The 22,084-nt window shown below is 42.9% G+C and overlaps 1 protein-coding gene across 1 annotated transcript in view; it reads right to left on the bottom strand.

The window, feature by feature from the left end:
• cacna1ha (calcium channel, voltage-dependent, T type, alpha 1H subunit a) overlaps positions 1 to 22,084 on the bottom strand; it is a 610,320-nt gene that overhangs the window by 359,327 nt on the left and 228,909 nt on the right. The gene's annotated exons all lie outside the window — the stretch shown is intronic.

Genomic DNA, 22,084 nt, shown 5'->3' on the forward strand with positions numbered 1-22,084 from the left:
CGCGATATTTCGGTTGGCGGGCATGCGCAAAAGTCGGAAGCACACCTGCTGACAATTAAGCCCATTAACGCAGCATTTGACTCCTATTTTTCATGGGCCGTCCAACCTGACAGTTGGCGGTTGGGCGAATGGGCAAGGGATGAGGTTTCCGTTATTAAACAAAATAAAAAATAAAACTCTATGGACAGCATTTTTATTATCTGTATGTTCAGGTGCCTCATTGTGATGCTTGGACACTTTTTTTGCTGATTTTCAAAACTTTATTTCATGCTTTTCGGGTCTGCAGCTCCCTGAGGCAGCTCTCTGCCTTCAGGTAACCTTCTCTCAGCGCTCGCCCACGCCCACGTTGACATCATCATCCACCCTCCTCCTGCTCCCACCCTGGCAACACCGAGCATTTCAGCGTGCTTTTCACACTGGCTGGCCGTTAATTGGCCAGCTGGCATGAAATCGCGGTTGGGGGCTGATAATGGTCAGTGGTCCATTTCCCGGCCACTCCCGGTCCCACCAACCACGCCCGCCCACTGAGCTGAAAATTCAGGCCACAGTATTTAGATAATCAGCGGCAGTCATGTGGACATCTGGCAGAGTTCCCTGAGGCAATGGGGGCTCCAGCACCATGAATGGAGGAGTCCCTCGCCGTCATTGGCTCCACATCAGCCCAGGGGCTCAACTGCTTGAGCTCTGACCATGACAGATTGGCCAATCATATGGAGAGACACGTGTGGCAACACTTAGTGAATGCAAAAGTAGCATCTTGGCCAGGCAAGGGTGCAAGCCTTCTACGGTAGCCTGGATCAGTCAGCTTAAGAGTATGAGTACAGACATCCACAGGACACATGATAAATCATACTTTTGGCACAGCGGTTGCTGGAATTGACAACATGCTGCACACCAGCAGCCAGCCTCATCAACCCCGCCAGAAGGCCAACCCAGGGCTGTGGAAGTAACTGAAGAGGGTGAAGGTACCAGGAGCTTCTCAGCACCCTCAGCTTCTTCCACCTCCCCCCGCCTTCCCAGCCCCTCCATCAGAGCCCTCGTCTGCTTCACATATGCCAGTGACCACTGCTGCCCATGCAGAGTTGCAGAGGCCACAGTTTTAAGCTGATCCCCTAAGGGTGCCTGCATGGCAAAGCCAGCCACCACACTCCTCATTGCCGTATAGACCAAGAGGTGAGCAGCCTTCCTCCACCTCCTCCATGGCAACATCGGGGGTGGGGGCACGCTGCAGTAGTGCACGGGGGCACCACCTTACCAAGAACACTAATGGGTTCACCACGGTTACACTTTTCATATTTTTTATATCACACTTGAACACTTTTTGAATATATTTACATACACTCATGGATGACTGTGTGTGTGTTTGTACACCAAGAGGTCTGGTATGAAGTACGTTCTTACCGGTGACAATGATGGCTGCATACTGAGGTCCATTTCGATGTGAAGTCTTCAGGAGCAAGGGTGTGACCATATTTGTGAAGCATTGCAGGGTTTCTTCCTTCTCTGGTCTATTACATGAGAATTCAGTGTTCAAAGGCATTGTGATGGTCCTTGCTCCTTTCATTGTCCATTCAAGCTTGACTTAAAGGGAGGCTCAATGACCAGGCTCCATGAACAGATGCTGGGCAGCAGGTGCATCTCAAGCACGCATACTAGGTGTATTTGGCACTCATCTGCACGGCACTGTCATGCATTGGCCTAGGTGTTGGCACGCAGCTCTACATGCCAATATGCTCCAGGGAATATTGCTCGTTGGCTGTCTCCACTCCTTTGGTGGCAATTGCATTCCACGTGGCTGAGGATGTACTTGGTGAGGGAAGCAGAGGTTTATGGAAGACTGAAATGTTGCATATGGCGCCCACCTCAGAAACTGGACCATTAGCCAGAATAAATGGTATGCAAGTTTTTTAAAGAGCTGTTGTTGCACAGTTGCGGGCTCATCTTGTGCAATATGCCTTATCTGCATGATTGCTGGCACATACAATCCTATCGGCATGTAGAAAGTATAAGGACATAAGTGATCTCGCTGTCAACATTGTGTGCACAGTTTGATTATGGACAAGGTGACTGGCGGCTTTGGCATCTTATTTACCGGCACTGGTATTTATTTGAAGGGGCCAGGCTGTGAGGGACTTTTTACCATGTGTATTTGTAATATGTTGAGGCCCATGGTTGTAATGGTGAGGGTTTCGGCCATTTTAATGTAATTGAGTCAAACTCTCTGATGTTGATTCTCTCCCTAGTGGTGGATGTGTATTTTCCTGAGTAGTTGTGGCTTCAATGTAAAAGGCTTTTACTTGGAAGTTGTTTCCCAGGGCTTGGCTTATGGCAATTGTGAGATAGGAGGACCTTATGTGAATCGATTTTGCACAAGGACCTGTCTAGCAATGAACCCCTCCTGAACAGAGTCAGCCCTGGGCACATGGCTATGCCTCCCAGCTGTTCTGTCATTTGTGGCCTCCTCATCCTCCTCCATTTGGGTATCATCAGAATAGACAGGGGCTTCCTTTTCCTCCTCATTTCTTCATCCTCTTCCTCTTCAGAGATTGAAGTTCTGCCCATGGCATCATCATCATTGATTTCTAGGCACCTCCAGTGTGCAATGTTGTACAGCATGCAGCACACCACTACTATTCTTGAAACCGTTGTTGGGGCATACTGCAGGGCTTCAACTGAGCAATTGAAGCACCTGAAGCGCATCTTTAAAATAACAATTGTCTGCTCAATTGTACTCCTTGTCATGACATGGCTGTTATGGTTTCGCTCTGCCTCCAGGTGAGGGGTCCTAAAGGGACCAGGTTCTTATGGGGTTGCCCTTGCCCCCTAAAAGCCAACCAAAGATCTGTGTTGGTGGCTGAAATAGCTGAGGGAGTTGGGAACTTCTTAGTATGAAGGAGTCGTGGCAGCTACCAGGGAACCTTGCGCACACTTGAAAGAAGGCCTTGTTGTGGTCACAAACTACCTGTACATTGGGTGAGTGGAAGGACTTTTGGTTGACAAAATTGTCCGGATTATGAGTTGGAGCCTTCATGTCAATATGGGTGCAATCAATAACACCCTGCACCTGAGGGAAGCATGCTAATCGGGCAAAAACTGTGGCTCTTTGCATCTGAGATGTCAAAGCAACAGGGAAATTAATGTGATTCCCCACGCAAGCAAACATGGAATTATGCAGTTGTGTGCTACTGAGTGGGATATACCAGGCAGGTCTCCTGATGATTACCGGGAAGAGCCTGAAGCATAAAAATTGAAAGCAATAGTTACCTTTACAGCCCTGCCAGGGAAGGGGTGTCAATAGAGTGTGGCTCGAATTGTTGCTCAACCATGCAACATGTCTATCAGCACCTCAGGGATTAACCTCAGTCCTGTTAGCACTGGTTCTGTCATATTGAGATATGATGTTGTACATCTGAACACCCTTCCCACGGGTTGTCCGGCCTCTCTTCCTCTTCCTTCCTGATGCGTGTGGTGCTGCCTCTTCCTCCAGACTTTCTGCCCTTCCCCTAGCCTCCAACTGCTCACGTTGACTGGCTTCTGTGATGTCTATGTGTGAGGGTGCCATGCCCATCTTGTATCTTTCTTCGCATGAAGCGCAATGCACCCTTCCCCTCCACAAAGTTCTTCCTAGCACCAGGATGCGTGAGTCAGTAGAGACAAAAAAACTGCCCTGCCAGTCCTCCTACACCCTTGAGTTTCTGCCAATTCTGGGGCAGTTAAGTTTAATGCAAATTCCACAGAGGTACCTGCATCTCTCCAAAGCGATACCCTATCTATCCAAAGAAATGCACAAAGTTCAGACCTGCTCCTACCAAATCTAATCTGCGCACGTCACATTTCAGACACCTGTTCTAACTTAAGCGGAGGCAACTGCTGATTTATCTGGGCAGCTGCCTCCATGAAACGTGCACGCGCAAACCCTGACCCGGACGAATTCCCGTCCCTGCAACAATGGCAGATGTCATGTTCGGAGGCAGGACTTACAATTTCTGGACACATTGCCAATTACACGGAGAGGCTGTCCATCATAGCGAAAATTCAAGCCATGCAGTTCAGCAAATCCCACCAAGAAAGGATAGGTTATTTGTTTTTAGGTTCTCTAGTAAAGTTATGGTTCACATTGCACTTGGTGAGACAACACACCCAAACCTGGTCCTTATAAGAAATTTAACTATAATTAAGTAGCTCAACTCTTTCCACATCCTTTGTACAGATGTCCTATGTAGCTATATTCAGTACCTCTAAGCAAAAAAGATAACATACAAATGTGACAACACAATCAAACATATCCCTTCAATCTGCCTTAGGTTCCCATAGCTTTATAATGGCCAAAGGAGATCAAATGTAACCTCTAGATCAATTTTAAAATAATTCAGACAACTTCGTCAACCAGAAGTCCTTCCACTCGCTCAATGTAAAGGTGGTTTGTGACCACAACAGGGTCTTCTTTCATATGTTGCAAGGTTCCCTGATAACTGCCACAGCTTCTTCGTGCTAAGGAGTTCCCAACTCCCTCAGCTATCTCAGCCAACTTCACAGATCCGTGGTTGTTTCTAGGGGACATGAATCAAGTTAACAACTTGGTATGTAATTTTGACTTTGACATTTTTTGATAAATTTCATGCAAGGAGAGTATGGGGTATAATTTGATCCAAACAATTAAGAATATTATAACTAAAGGTAAGCAATTGGTAATCAACCCATACTACCATTATGTACTTTGGCAGACTTGGAGGGAGAGTTTTCTGCTTGGGTTCTTGGACAGAAACGATTAGAAGTGTCGAATGGATGATCCATCTGGGCCTACTGCTGAGGTTTCTAGCATCACAGAAGACAGTCTTCAGCCAATCTGAATCACTCCACGAGATATCAGGAAATGGCTGAAGACACTGGATCCTGCAAAGGCTATGGACACTGACAATATTCTGGCATCAGCCGAAGAGTTGCGTTCCAGAACTAGCCGAACCCCTAACCAAGCTGTTCCAGTACAGCTACAACACTGGCATCTACCCGGCAATATGGAAAATTGCCCAGGTATGTCCTGAACACAAAAAGCAGGACAAATCCAACCTGGCCAATTACCGCCCCATCAGTCTACTCACAATCATCAGTAAAGCGATGGAAGGGGTCAGCAACAGCGCTATCAAGCGGCACTTGCTTAGCAATAACCTGCTCACTGGCACTGAGTTTGGGTTTTGCCAGGGCCACTCAGCTCCTCATCTCATTACAGCCTTGGTTCAAACATGGACTAAACAGCTGTCCTCAAGAGGTGAGGTGAAAGTGACTGCCTCTGACATTACAGCAGCATTTGACCAAGTGTGGCATCAGGGAGCCCTAGCAAAACTGGAGTAATGGGAATCAGGGGGAAAACTCTCCGCTGGTTAGAGTCATGGCTAGCATAAGGGAAGATGGTTGTGGTTGTTGGAGGTCAGTCATCTCAGTTCCAGAACATCACTGCAGGAGTTCCTCAGGGTAGTGTCCTAGGTTCAACCATCCTTAGCTGCTTCATCAATGACCTTCCTTCCATCATAAGGTCAGAAGTGGGGATGTTCGCTGATGATTGCACAATGTTCAGCACCATTCACAACTCCTCAGGTGCTGAAGCAGTCCATGTCCAAATGCAGCAAGACCTGGCCAACATCCAGGCTTGGGCTGACAACTGGCAAGTAACATTCACACCACAGAAGTGCTGGGCGATGACCTTCTCTAACAAGAAAGAATCTAGCTATCGCCTCTTGACATTCAATGGCATTACCATCGCTGAATATCCTACTATCAACATTCGGAGGGATATCATTGACCAAAACCTGAACTGGATTAGCCATATAAATACTGTGGCTACAAGAGCAGGTCAGAGGCCTGTGATGAGTAACTCACCTCCAGACTCCCCAAAGCCTGTCCACCATCTACAAGGCGCAGGTTATGTAATACTCTCCACTTGCCTGGATGAGTGCAACTCCAACAACACTAAAGAAGCTTGACAATATCCAGGACCAAGCAGTCCACTTGATTGACACCCCATCTTCAAACATTCACCCCCCTCCACCACCGACGCACAGTGGCAACAGTGTGTATCATCTAAAAGATGCACTGCAGGAACCCACCAAGGCTCCTTAGACAGTACCTTCCAAACCCACGACTGCCATCACCTAGAAGGACAAGGGAAATAGATACATGGGGACACCACCATCTTCATGTTCCCCTCCAAGCCACTCACCATCCTGACTTGGAAATATATCACCATTCCTTCACTGTCACTGGGTCAAAATCCTGGAACTTCCTCTCTAACAGCACTGTGGGTGTACCTACATCACATGGATTGCAGCAGTTCAAGAAGGCAGCTCACCACCACCTTCTCAAGGGCAATTAGGGATGGGCAATAAATGCTGGCCTAGTCAACGATGCCCGCATCCCATGAATGAAGAAAAAAAAACATGCTTTTGAATTGTCAAGTTATTTACAACACTAGAATCAAACTAAAATAAAGTTTTTCTAGTTATGTCAGTGCCAGCTGATATGTATCAGCCATTACCAATAAAGAATTATATCTGATTAAGATGCAATTAAATGAAACAGTGCATGACTAACAACTGACGCCACGTTAAAGCTTTCAGGCACATTGAAAAATAATGTATTTAACTGGTTTTGCAAGTTCCTAAATCAAGAAAACACAAAAGTACATTTGGTAATGTCTCTCCCCCCATAAAATGAAAATTGCCCTTTTATATGGCGGTGCTTTAGATGCAATAGTATTTCAGTAATTGATACTGCAGTCAAGTAAAGATACAAAGCAGTAGCAGTTGCTCAATCTTAGCTTAACATTGCAAACATTTCACATTTTTCATGTAAATGTTATCACCAATAAGAAATACAAAGCATAAAATTTATGTCAACAAACTCAATATTATTGGCAAGAGCTTATGGGACTCTTCTTGCCAATTTATTCCATTCCTTTGATGCAGGACTATGCTGTAGTAGAAGTATTTGCAAAGTATAGTAGATTACCAAAACTCTTGGATGCTTTGAACAATATTTATCAAGATTGGCCTAGGTGGACTCTCCCTCCTGCTCCACCCAAGTGCTGGAGTAATTTATTTAATTATTTCACCATTCTTCCACTCACTGAAATATTATGACATTTTTCAAGCACTTAGTCATTCTTTGGATCAGGCCACCACATTCAACTATTACCAGAACTATTGATTTCTCCTGCCATAGTTCTGGGCAAATCATGAAATTGAAGACAACAAATAAAGCCCGTAACAATGTCACCAGATTTATTGTTTAAAACATTTCAAATCTTCGAACATCTTTACAACTTGCAGTGGTCTAAAACAGTGGTTTTGATGACGAGTCATACGGACTCGAAATGTTAACTCTGTCTTCCTCTCCACAAATGCTGTCAGATCTGCTGAGTTTTTCCAGCTATTTTTGTTTTGGTCTAAAACACAAGATCATTTCAGCAAACCACTAGCTATACTACATATGAACATACACAAGTTAGGAGCAGGAGTAGGTCATTCGGCCCCTCAAGCTTCCTCCACATTTGATGAGGTCATGGGTGATCTGATTGTGGCCTCAACTCTATTCCTCTCTACCCTTTAACATAAAACCTTTGACTCCCTTATGAATCGCCTCAAGAATCTATGTAACTCAGCCTTGAAAATATTCAATGACCCTGTTTCCACTGCTCTCTGGAGAAGAGAATTCCACAGATTAACAACCCTCTGACAGAAAAATAATTCTTCTCACCTCCGCCTTAAAATCCCTTATTTTCAAACTGTGTACCCTAGTTCTAGACTCTTCCAGAAGGGAAATCATCCTCTCAGCATTCATTCTGTCAAATCCCCTCAGGGTCTTATACGTTTCAATAAGATCACCTCTCATTCTTCTAAACTTCAAGGGTTACAGGCCCATCCTCTCCTGCCTTTCCTCATAAGATAACTCCTTCATCCCAGGAATCAGTCGACACTTTTGGTATTGATTCAGCAATTCTCTCCAATTGGCTCTAAAATTAAACGCGCACCTATTTTGATCAATTTTCATATGAACACATAACATTCTCTTTTGGAGGGGCACAACACAAGTCTGACATCTGCCGTTGAAAATTAATTGTATGTCTTGATTTTCCCACTACCTTTTCTTTGCCATGTTTTCCTCTAGGGTGTTCAAAATCCCAATTAAGTATTAGTGAATAAATCAATGACACAGTGATACAGCTACAATCTATTTTAACCAGTTGTGTGCTGATAATTGCAAATCAAGGGCAATATATTTTCATGAATATGCCAACTTCATTTTAATCTCAGTAATTCTTAAAGTGGAGAACTGCTGTTTCCAAAGAAATTGCACGAAAATAATAGTGACATATGTAATTTTTGATATAATTGTGACTGAGATATAAATAGTAAGAGCAATTTACCAAATAATATATAGTTACATAGCTACACAAAATTCATCAATCATTGTTGAGGGAACAAATCAATTGATTGCAACTTTGTATGGGATACACATCAGGATTTATATGCCAGTGGACTTCTGAAGACCGTTTAAACAACTGGTAAATCTCCCATGATATGGGAAGGAAGAAGAAAGGGGAAAAAGGAAGAAATAGCAAGAAAGAAATGAAGATAAATCGAGGGGGTGGGGAAAGGAGAAACAGGAGAAAGGAGAAGAGGTGGAAAGTGCAGGGGAAGGAGGACACGGAGACGGTTTGCTGTTGATGGAGGGGAAGGGGCATGGAGGTGAAAGGGAAAGAAGGATGGGGAAGAGGAGGGGATGAGAGGAGAGGAGGGAGAATACAAGGAGGGAGTGGGGTGGACAATATTTGGCTGATTAGTGCCGATGGATAAGAAAAGGGCAATCAGACTGAAGCACAGCCAATTACACTCCCAAACAGGGCAGTGGCATAAGTGGGTCGCAGGTGAAGGGAAACCAGCAAGCAGGCAAGCAATCAGCCAGGATGCAGGTAAGCAATTAACCTGGAAGTTTATGAACTGCCCTGAGGAGAGATCAAGGTGGCTGCCAACAACCAAAGAGGCAGAGCAGACAGGCACGTGTCGGGCAAAGTTCTGCAACTGACCAACTAAATCTATGGTCAAGGTTTTCCATGCCCGCCTGCATTGGACGTGTTCAGTGGCATGAGTGGACAATATGGCAAGAAGGCCAAAAATCGGTTTCACGATGTTGTGAAACTAGTTTGCGATTGTCTACTCCACCCGCCAATGGGGGGCCACATTCCAACCTTTGGAAACCTCATTGTAATACATCAACATATCATTATAAGGCCAGCCCACCGGGCTCATCCCCTTGCCCCTACTGGATCGTCGGCCCACGTCAGCAGGAAAACACGCTGACATGTTTCACAACAGCATATATAAGGCGTGCACTTGGCGGGCTGCATTTCGCTCAGGACTTAAGGTTTGTTTGCCTACCTTGCTTCGGTCAGCACTTGCAGTCATCAGCGCCAGGCTCCACAGACAGCACCACATCACTTTTAGGGGGGCTCACGGGTGGGTCTCTGCCTACCAGATCAGCCATATGTGGGTGGCTTTTCAATGGCTGCAGGGCCAGGTCTTGCGTGAGGAAGGGGGACAAGTGGTTTCAGGAAAGAGCAGATGCTGCAGGACGAGAGCTGTACTGGGGAAGGAGGGTATCCCAGGGTGTGTGTGGGGGCACGCATATTGATCTGTCCAAGTGGCCACAAGATGGTGAGGGCTTAGGAGGCAGATCCCAGAGGAGAAGAGGCCAGATGGACATGTGAGGGTACATGTGTGAGAATGGGTGGTGACGTCCCTTGAGCTGGCAGTGAGTGAGATGCCAGGGAATGTGTGATGGGCTTGAGCATGTGAGTTTAGAGTGATGAGATGCCATATCCTGGCTGCATGGAGGGGATCATTCATCCTCTATCTGCATTGGATGGCCAACCTCTTCTGTGCAACATTAGTACTGATCACCACTGCCATCGTCTACCAAGCTGGAATGGTAATGTAGCTGTCCCTCCTGTGGCCAGAGCAGTGGTAGAGGACATCACAGCGGGCCTCCATGGCATTCAAAAGACACTTGAGAGCTGCAGTCTTCTTGTCTTTTGGGGCCATGTCTTCCTTGCTGCAGTTCTGAAGCACTTTAAATGTGGTGCTTGGCGTGATGAAGCGGCAAAGTGACAGCGTGGCAGGTGAACTAGAGCCTGCCCGCCATCAAAACGGTGCTTATCTCGTGAATGCATAGTTAATGCGGTGGGTTAGGGATGATAAAGTGTGAATAGCTGCCATTGCATACCTGCCCGCTACTGGACTTAGTGCAAATCTGGGACAATTCCGCCCTATAATCAGGTGAGGGTTCAGATTTGGGGAGCAGGGTTTGGAAGAAAGAATAGGCACAAAGGCCATTCTGTCAGTATAAACAGGAAAAGGAATAGCCAAGCTTGGAGGTGGAACGGAAGAAGTCCTGGAAGGGTTGTAAATAGGCAATAAATTTAAAAGAATAAACAATTGTACTTTTAAATATTAATTCTTGGGTTCTCTTAATCAATTAAGAAACATGGTTGCTGGCTACCTCAAATACTTTCGCTGCTCTATATGGACAAATCAATGTCTATATAGACAATGTCTATATGGACAATTAAATATAGATTTGACACATTTTGTTATTAAATCACAGTGTATTATCAGCTAATGTTTTAGCAACTAACATGACATTTAACATTTGATAACCCTTACCAAAATGCCACTTACAGAAATAACAGTATCCAACATTTGCCACAATTGTAATGGATTATTTCAGAGAAAGAGCATTACTTAGAAGTTTGCACTTTGAAATAGGATGCTGTGACCCACTGATTGATTTTAATATCTAATAGTTAAATAGATTTTTTCCAGGAAATAACAGTATATGAGTAATTTGAGATGTGATATATGGTAAGTGTAGCATGCTTCATAGGGAAGAGGTAAAGTTTGATCTAGAGTTCCTATAGCTCTCCATCACTGAGGTTTTCCTTGCATAATTTCTGGGACTGTTGTCAATTGAATTGATTGATGGAAATTGATTGTTATGACTAGTCCAACTTTATTGTATCATGTGACTACCCAGACAGTGGAAGTTGAAATAGATGGACTATGGCCTTTCTACATCTACCAGTTCCTATGTACCTTTGTAAACATATGTATAATTACATTACAACTGCATGATTATAGATACTATTTACAATTTTACAAATGGGAAAAATAACCAATCCAATCAACTCACCCTTCCACAACTGGTAGTTAATCGAAGGTATGCATTGCTATTTCATTTGTCCACAAAGGGTGCTTGAGATAGAAAAAATTTGACACAATCATATCTGAGCTTAAAAATTTCTGGACGTGGAATAAAAATAAAATTGCACCTTGCTACACAAAAATAACAACATTCACAGTCAAAAATAAAGTGCAGTGTTCTGCATCTGTTCCAACGGAAATCTGATTTGTCTGCGTGTTTAGATTTCTGACAAATCAAAAGAGAAAAAGATCTGAGATTCCTGCTTTGTAGTGAAAAATAAAAATATTAACAAATGTGTCCAGATTTAATAATCCATCACTACAAAGCAACATTATCTATTTTGAAGTAACTCTTTCTAAGGGTTAGAAGCAACTCGGTCTATTATGGGCAAGAGCAGAAGTGCACAACAGATGAGCCAGCTACCATTTATAGCAATATTTAACAGCTAGATTACATTAACACATTTCACCATACGTGATTAACATCACATGAACGACAATTAGGAAATGTTCCTCAGATGCTGGGTAGCAGTATTATAATACAGCCGCTAAGTCATTGCTCAGGGAAAAACATCAATCAGTTGTCAAATGATTGACCAATCAATGGGCTACAATTTACTTATTTTACTAATAAAGAGTTCATTTTTGAGATATTCTACATTAACAACTTGCATTTTTATAGAAAGACATAGAAAGATGTCACAAGGCATTTCACAGGAGTGTAATAAGACAAAAATTGATACTGAGCCAAAGAAGATATCCAAGCAGGTAAGTAAAACCTTGATCAAAGGGTGAAATGTTCATCAGTGTCTTAAAAGAGGGGAGATAGTGAAACAAAGAAATTTAAGGAGGGAATTCTAGAGCCTGTAGCCTGGATGGCTGATGGCAGAGCCACCAATGGTGAAGTAAAGAGGGAAAGGGCTATGCAAGAGACCAGGCATAGTAGCAACTTGCAAGAGAATTCTTGGAAAGTTTAGAAGTAGTTACAGATATAAGGAGGGACAAGGAATCTGAACACAAAGATAAGAATTTTAAAACTAAGAAGTTAGTGGACTAGAAGCTGATGTAGGTCAGCAAATAAAGGGATGATGGGTGAGCGAGACTCAGTGCAGGTTTGAAAAAGGGAGCAGAGTTTTGGATGAGCTTGAGTTTATGGAGGGTGGAAGATGAGAAGCCAGCCAGGAGAGTATTGGAACAGTCAAACATTGTAACAAAAGTATAGATGCAGTAGGTTTTTCAGCAGCACATACGCTGAGGCAGGGTCAGAGGCAGTGATGTTTTATGGAGGTGGTCTTTCTCTCAGGCTTCAGATCAACATCTTTGTACTGCTTCTTTAGCACCAGAACATGAAGCGAATTATGTTTCTCTCCCACAATGGTTACATTTATCTAATCCTAAGCAAGTACTGAGATTCTGCTGATTGCCCTCAAGAACCTTTGATGAGCGCTCCAAGGTGGACTATTGCAAGCATATTTTAGAGTGGGAGTAAGTGAGTAAAAAAAATGAAAGACAACTACATTAGCACTTTTTAACGTTCTCAATCATTTATTTAGTCCTGTCTACATTTTAATAAACCCGGCTGGAGAATGATGTTGAACAAAAATATAGATCGAAGATGAGCAAGTCTCTTTCAAACCACCCAATAAATCCCTGTCTCAAAGTCAAGGGGAAGAAAATACTTTAATTATATACTGTCTTGACTAACTTTACTCTGAGGTGCTTGTTAAATGAATGTAAATTTGTATATTTATGTAAACTATAATAAATAGCTCAGGTAATTAATAAAGTATGTTTACTGAAAATGGAAAAGAATCGTAATAAAAATGTAAAATGTATTTTAAAGGCACTCAAATTCAAATTCCAACTCATGCAAGAGACTTGATTCTGTAGTTCATAAGCAATAAGCCTTTACTGCATGTCTAATATCTTGAATTAATGCATCCATGTCTGTGATTGAAAATTTAAATGTACTTTTTGTTAATACGTATCAGTACTTTGTTACATTCTTCAGTTCGCCAGTCTACAATTTACAGTGAATGAGCACATTGACAAGCATCAACTTAATACTGCATTATGCTTCAGAATTAAGAAAATCTTAAAAGGTATTCTATTTATTTTATTTGCCCTGCTGTGTCAGTCATCATTATGCATCTCCTCCAATTAGATTAGAAGAATGCTCAGAATCACCCACTTCTCCCATATTGCTTGTAATCCCACATTGTAATCAGATAAAAGTGCACTGAACTTCCAGTTATATTTTTTATTTGAGACTGTAGCATAGATTTTCCATACTTATGCATACTTATTTTAATGCCAACAATAACCAATTTAAAATAAATTAATTAACATGTTAATTGGAAAATCCAGACTGAATTAGAGCAGTTCTCCATCGTGCATTCGAAGTTAAGAACACACACTTTCACATGTCCAAACTAGGTTCTGACATATTCTCATTCGGTCTAGATTTCCTGCTCAACCATAATCAATGTGCAGAAAGTGTAACCTCATGTTTAAATGTCACTAAATTTTCCTAATACGCTATAAATTCTATCAAACAGTTGTTACTACACTAAGGAATAAGAACTACAGCTGCTTGGACTTAACGCCAAAGGGAAGATGTCCTCCCTGAAACATATGTAGCATTAAAATTTTAAATGTTTGCACAGTACAGGGGATAGCAGTAGAGGACTGCGGGGCTTTTTGAACCTTGTATGTCCAGCTGAAGCAGTTAGAGACTTCTCCAGAAAATTTTACACTACTGCTCTCCAGAGACAATGATGCCCAATTCCAGATTTAGCTTATAATGGTTGTGTAAACAGTGCACCCTAGGCAAGTGAGAGTTATGGGAACAGACAAACCATGCTTTAGAACTCCTGATCTGCTAATTATAGGCCAACCAGCTGCCAGAATACTCAGAGGTATATTTCTCATCACTCTGTATTCTCATGATTCAAATTCCTTATTCTACCAGCTTATTTCCAATTTAAACATTCTGAGAAACATGAAATATACTGCCAGTCACAGTAAAGAGAAATAAAATAGATTCATAGAATGGTTACAACAAAGAAGGAGACCATTCAGCCCATTGTATCTGTGTCCCACTCCTATGCCTTTTCCCCATAACCCAGTAATTTTTTTCCATTCGGATAATTGTCCAATTCTCTTTTGAAAGTCATGACTAAATCTGCTTTCACCACACTCTCGGGCAATACATTCCAGATCTTAACCACATGCTGTGTAAAAGGTTCTTCACCATGTAGCCATTTCTTCTTTAGTCATTCATTTTTAATCAGTGTCCTCTGGTTCTCAATCCTACCACCAACAGGAACAACTTCTCCCTATCTATTCTGTCCCCATCCCTCATGGCTAGAAGATTATGATCATTGGGCGGGCATGCGCCTGACCCGAATGCGCATAAAATGACATGCGAGGATATCGGGCAAGCGTCCGGATGTCATCGCGCATTCACACGATATTTCAGTCAGCGGACGCACACAGGAGTCGGCAGCACGCCCACCAACAATTAAAAGGCCTATTAAGGCCCTTGAAGTCATAATTGAAAAGAAATTTTTTGCTACCTGTCCAAGCTTACGGTTGGCGGGCAGGCAAAAAGGCCAAGCAGCCTTTGGATTTTTCAGGAAACCTCATCCATAAACATTTTATTAATAACATGTCCCCGCTCATGTGGTAGAGTCATATGAGGAGCCATATTTTTTAACAATTTAAATTCTTTATTTTTATTTCTTAAAATTGTCATCTCCCTGAGGCAGCTCTGTGCCTCAGGGAGCTCTTCCTGCATGTGTGCGAGGAAATTCGCGCTCACCCTGCTCCCCCCACCCACACAGGCAGCGCTGAGCGCTGCTACGCACGTTTCACGCTGGACGGGCCTTAATTGGTCTGCCAGTGTGAAATCACAGTCGGGTCACGATCGTGGGCGGCTTACCGACCACTCCCACTTGCCCTGCCGAGCCTGCCCATCAAGGGCAAAATTCTGTCCCATGATTTTGAGTACCTCTATCAAATCTTGACTGAACCTTCTCTTCTCGAAGGTGAACAGCCTCTCTAATCTATCCACATAACTGAAGTTATTCATTCCTGGAACATTTTCTGCACCCTCTCTAATGCCTTAGAATGTTTCCTGAAGTATGTTGCCCCAAACTGGACACTACTCCAGTTGAGGCTGAACCAGTGTTTTATACAGGTTTATCATATCTTCCTTGCTTTTGTACTCTATGCCCCTACTTATGAAATGCAGGATCCCATATGCTCAATAACCACTTTCTCAACCTGCCCTGACATCTGCAATAATTTACGCACATTTACCCCCAGGTCCCTCTGCTCCCCCACCCCTTTTAGAAATGCACCCTTTATTTTACATTGCCTCCCCTCACTTTTTTTCCTATCAAAATGTATCACTTCAAATTTCATCTGCCACTTGTCTGCCCATTCCATCAGTCTGTCTAGGTCTTCCTGAAATTTATCACCATCCTCCTCACAATTTGTAATAATTCCAAGTTTTGTGTCATCCACAAATTTTGAAATTCTACCCTGTACACCCAAGTCTAGGTCATTAATATGTATCAGCGAAATCAGGGGTCCTAAAGCTGACCCCTGGGCACCGCTGCACCCCCCACACACCAACCTCCCCCACCGCCCCGCCAGTATATCTTCCTCCACTGACTACAGCTCTGTTTCTGTCACTCAGCCAACTTTATATCCACGCTTTTACTGTCCCTTTTATTTCATGGGCTCTAACTTTTCTGACAAGTCCACTATGTGGCACTTTACCAAATGCCTTTTGAAAGTCGCATACACCATGTCATCCACACTAACCTCCTCAACTCTGTCTATTTTTTAAAATTCCTTCACGGGATGTGGGCTTCGCTGGCTGGACCAGCATTTACTGCCCATCCCTAGTTGCCATTGAGAAGGTGGTGGTGAGCTGCCTTCTTGAACCACTGCAGTCCATGTGTTGTAGGTACACACACGGTGCTGTTAGGAAGGTGGTGGTGAGCTGCCTTCTTGAACCTCTGCAGTCCATGTGGTGTAGGTACACCCACAGTGCTGTTAGGAAGGGAGTTCCAGGATACTTCATCCAGGATACCTGATATTTCATCAAAAACACTCATGCATTGATTAAACTCAATCATTAGTTAAACATGATTTGCCCTTAACAAACCCATGCTAGCTTCCTTTAATTAATCCATATTTGTCCAAATGACTTAATTTTCTCCTGGATTATCATTTCTAAAAGTTTCCCCACTACCAATGTCAAACTGACTGGCCTGTAGTTGCTCGATTCTTACACATTGTAGGGTGAAATTCTCCAGTTCACTGGCACCACCCCTGTATCTAAGGAGGATTGGAAGATTGTGGCCAGTGCCCCGATTTCCACTCTTATTTCCCTCAGTACCTTTGGATGTAAATCATCCGGTCTTGCTAACTTATCAACTTTAAGTACAGCCAGCCTATTTAATACCTCCTCTATCAATTTGTAGCCCATCCAGTGTCTGAACTAACTCCTTGTTCACTGTGACTTTTCTTTAGTAAAGACAAATCACTTAAAATTTAGCATAAATCACCAGCAAAATACCTTTGAGTCCTGTTGCACTTAAAATTTTGAACTTGAATTTACATCCATTCTGAACAAGCAAAATGCAGGAAATTTCTGTTTTCAGCTCCACTCCATGCAAAAAAGCAATGTTAATGAAAAGTGAAGGGTCTGGGTAGAGATTTTGAGGAAATGGGGGAAAAGGAAATTCAGACACAGCGTGAGAATGAGCACTAGTCACTTATGCCCAAATTTTCTCAATCTACTCTGCAAAAATTGGCATTGCAAATATATATTTGTTTGGGTGAAAATGTAAAGGGAATTCACTAACTGTGCAAATCTAAATTGGAAAATTACAAAACATCAGCAAATAAGTGCAAAAACTAGGCCCATTACTATAAAAACTCAGCAGGTCTGGCAACATCTGTGCAGAGAGAAACTGAATTAACGTTTTGTGTCGGTATAACTCTTTTTCAGAGCTCTGAAGAAGAGTCATATGGACTCAAAATGTTAACACTGTTTCTCTTTCCACAGATGCTGTCAGACCTGCCAAGCTTTTCCAGCATTTTCTGTTTTTATTTCAGGTTTCTAGCATCCGCAGTATTTTGCTTTTAGGCTTATTACTACTTGCATGTTCGTGACTTGATCAATATGGATACAACCGATCAAGTTAAGGAATTTTCAATCATCTCATGCATCAAATAAAGGTGGTTTAAGACAAACATTTTTCTCCTCAATTAATGCAACATAACCATTTTTGCTGTTGGAACTGAGACATTTAATCCAGACAGTGCTGTTAGTATTAAGCAAGTTGCATATTTTTAACCAAACAATCACCTGTTAATGCTGGCAAATCTCTTTGACTATCTGATGAACCAGATTGCCTCCAAAATCTGAACTCGGAATCATAAATGTCAGAGGACACTGTAACATGGCAGGACATCAGAAATACATGGCATCTTATAGGAGCTAGATGCTGTCATTTTAGTACTTTGGAATTAAGACATGAAGAATCCATCAGCATCAGAATCTGCAGAATCAGTGCTGCTGCTACAGAAAATGTAAATATTTTATAAATTCAGCCATTTGGATTATACTCCACTACTTTAATATTCACATTAGCAAACTGATGAGATTGCACTACTCATTTCTAATGGCCTGGGTATAATTCAGTGGTTCTCGAATACTTTTGGTTGAAGGAACCCTTTTCAAATGGATTAGGACTCATGGAATCCCACCTAAATTATTTACAAAATGCAAAAAATGCAAGTGCTGCATGTAGAGTGTTTTAATAATGATTTTAAGAATTTCCTTACAGATATGAGTGAGGTGGGCATGTTTCTACCCATTGCAAAGCCTGTCTATCCTTGGTGTGTGCATTGGCATAGTGGTAATGTCACTGGACTAGTATTCCAGAGACCCAGATTAATGCTGTCAGGACACAAATTCAAATCCCACAATGACAGCTGGTAGAATTTGAATTCAATTAATAAATCAGGAATTAAAAGTTAGTCTCAGTTATAGTAACCATGAAACCATTGTCAATTGTTGTAAAAGTCCATCTGCTTCACTAATATTCTTTAGGGAAGGAAATCTGCCGTCTTTACCTGGTCTGGCCTACATGTGACTCCAGGCCTACAGCAATGTGGTTGAGTCTTAAATGCCTAGCATGCCACTACAAAGTTTAATAAAAGGAATGAAACTGGACAGACCACCCAGCATCAACCTAGGAATGGAAAACAACAATGGCACACTCTGCCCTGTCAACCCTGCAAAGTCCTCCTAAGACCTGGGGGCTTGTGACAAAGTTGGGAGAGCTGTCCCACAGGCTAGTCAAGCAACAGCCTGACATAGTCATACTCTCAGAATCATACCTTGCAGACAATGTCCCAGACACTACCATCACCATTCCACCAGAAGGGGAGGCACAGAGGTGTACAGTCAGGACGGAGTAGTCCTTGGAGTCCTCAACATTGACTCCAGACCCCATGAAGTCTCATAGCATCTGGTCAAATATGGGCAAGGAAACATCATGCTGGTTACAATCCCCTCAGCTAATGAATCAGTACTCCTTCATGTTGAACACCACATGGAAGAAGCACTGAGAGTGGCTAGGGCACAGAATGTACTCTGGGTGGGGGACTTCAATGTCCATTGCAAAGAGTGACTTGGTAGCACCACTAATGACTGAGCTGGCCATGTCCTAAAGGACAAAGCTGTTACGCTGGATCTGTGGCAGGTGGTGAGGGAGCCAACACGAAGGAAAAGCCTATTTGACCTGGTCCTCACCAATCTACCTGTTGCAGATGCTTATGTCCATGACAGTATTGGTAGGAGTGACCACTGCACAGTCCTTGTAGAGACAAAGTCCTGTCTTCACATTGGGGATACCTTCCATCATGTTATGTGGCTAAATTGGATAGATTTCAAATAGATCTTGCAACTCCAAACTGGGCATCCATGAGGAGCTGTGGGCCATCAGCAACAGCAGAATTGTACTCAAACACAACCTGTAACCTCATGGTCTGGCATATCCCCCACTCTACAATTACCATCAAGCCAGGGGATCAACCCAGGTTCAATGAAGAGTGCAGGAGGGCATGCCAGGAGAAGCACCAGACATACCTAAAAATGAGCTGTAAGCCTGGTGAAGCTACAACACAGGACTATTTGCATGCCAAACTGCGTAAGCAACATGCAACAGACAGAGCTAAGTGATCCCACAACCAAAGGATCAGATCTAAATTTTGCAGTCGTGAATGGTGGTGAACAATTAAACAACTAATTGGAGGAGGAGGCTCCTCAAATATTCCCATCCTCAGTAATGGGGGAGCCCAGCACATCAGTGCAAAAGGCAAGGCTTGAAGCAGTGGCAGCCACCTTCAGCCAGAAGTGCCGAGTCGATGATCTATCTCTGTCTCCTTCTGAGGTCCCCAGCATCACAGATGCCAGTCTTCAGCCAATTCGTGTTTCAGTATACACATATATATATGGCGCTGACAGCATTCCAACAATAGTACTGAAGGCTTGTGCTCCAGAACTTGCCACACCCTGAGCCAAGCTGTTCCAGTACAGCTACAACCCTGGCATCTACCCGATGATGTGGAAAATTGCCTAGGTATGTCCTGTACACAAAAATTGTGACAAATCCAACCCGGCCAATTACCACACCTTCAGTCCACTCTCTCTTTAATCAGCAAGGGGATGGAGGGGTCGTTAACAGTACTATCAAGTTGCACTTACTCAGAAATAACCTGCTCACTGATGCTCAGTTTCGGTTCTGCCAGGCCACTCAGCTCCTGACCTCATTTCAGCCTTGGTCCAAACATGGAAAAAAGAGCTGAACTCCAGAGGTGAGGCAAGAGTGGCTGCCCTTGACATCAAGGCAGCATTTGACTGACTGTGGCAAGAGGCCCTAGCAAAAATGGAGTCAATGGGAATCAGGGGAGCTCTTCACTGGTTGGATTCAAATCCAGCACAAAGGAAGATGGTTCTGGTTGTTGGAGGTCAATCATCTCTGTCCCAGGACATCACCACAGGAGTTCCTCAGAGTAGTGTCCTAGGCCCAACCATCTTCAGCTGCTTCATCATAAAGTCAGAAATGGGGATGTTCGCTGATGTTTGCACTGTGTTCGTGTTCGCTGATGATTGCACTATGTTCAGCACCATTCGTGACACCTCAGGTACTGAAGCAGTCCATGTCCATACGCAGCAAGGCCTGGAAAACATTCAGTCTTGGGCTGATAAGTGGCAAGTTACATTTACAGCACACAAGTGCCAGGAAATGACCATCTCCAACAAGAGAGAATCCAACCATCCCCACTTGATGTTCAATGGCGCTACCTTTGTTAAATCCCTCACTATCAACATCCTGGGGGGTTACCATTGACCAGAAACTGAACTGTACCAGCCATATAAACAGTATACTTACAAGAGCAGGTCAGAGACTGGAAATTCTAATGCATGTAACTCACCTCCAGACTCCCTAAAGCCTGTCTATCGTCTACAAGGCACAAGTCAGGAGTGTGATGGAATACATTCCACTTGCCTGGATGAGTGCAGCTCCAACAACACTCAAGAAGCTTGATGCCATCCAGGATAAAGTAGCCCACTTGATTGGCAGTCCTCTGCCACCTTCATTCACTCCCTCCACCACGGATGCACAGAGGCAACAGTGTGTACCATCTAAAAGATGCACTGCAGAAACTCACCAGGCTCCTTCGGACAGCACTTTCCAAACACCCAAACTCTACCAGCAAGAAGGACAAGGGCTCCATATGCATGAGAACACTACCACATGCAACCTCCCCTCCAAGCCACACACCATCTCAACTTGGAACTACATCACTGTCCCTTCACTGTCACTGGGTTAAAATCCTGGAACTCCCTTCATGGACTGCAACAGTTCAACAAGGCAGCTCACCACCACCTTCTCAAGGGAAATTATCGATGGGCAATAAATGCTGGCCTAGCCTGTGACACAGAAAACTATTTTGCAACCACATGAAAGCCTCTACAAACTCCCATGGGTCTGCAGACTTCAGTTTGAGAATCACTGGTTTAAGTGAACATAAATGTCAATATGCAACACAAAATACAATAATCAGGTAAAAACATAATGCATTTTTGAAGTACACTACATCCTGTTGATATAACAGCTGACAAAGTTTCCTATAAATAAATGAACACATTTACAGATTTACTTATCACTGGGACTATTTTTGCATTGAAGTTCATCTGCACTACTTTTTACATGTCTCTAAATTGAATATATATAGACAGTAAATACAACAAAAATGATAAAAAAATATAGCACTTTTAAGTAGGAAAATGGACAGGGGTTTCACAGAAGTGTAAGGAAGAACTCAGAAAACATCTTCAAACATTTTCTGAAAATCAAAATGTCGATATTTAAACCTGATTACTTAAATAGGCACATGTTAAATATCCTATACTTGATAGTCTCTCTTATCCCTCTTTTATGAAATTTCCACTGTTGAGAAAATTGCAGTGTACCCTACATCAGGGGAGATTAAAAAGTTACGTGTAAACAACGTAGGTGCTAATTAGTAATGGTCTTATCTCTTGGAGCTAACAAGTATGCTACTTTCTCATTCATCTTAGTTGTGTAACCAAGTTTAACGGTTTGCACATCTTTATTTTTTTTACAAATTACTAAAGGGAAACAACATTTTTTAAATGATTTATTTAGTGACAGATTTTACAATTATTACAAGAGAATAAAAACTTTAATTGTGAGATTTCCGCAGACCTGCCTTCA

Source organism: Cetorhinus maximus, chromosome 15 (genome assembly GCF_964194155.1).
Source record: "Cetorhinus maximus chromosome 15, sCetMax3.hap1.1, whole genome shotgun sequence".
NCBI classification, from domain to species: Eukaryota; Metazoa; Chordata; class Chondrichthyes; order Lamniformes; family Cetorhinidae; genus Cetorhinus; species Cetorhinus maximus.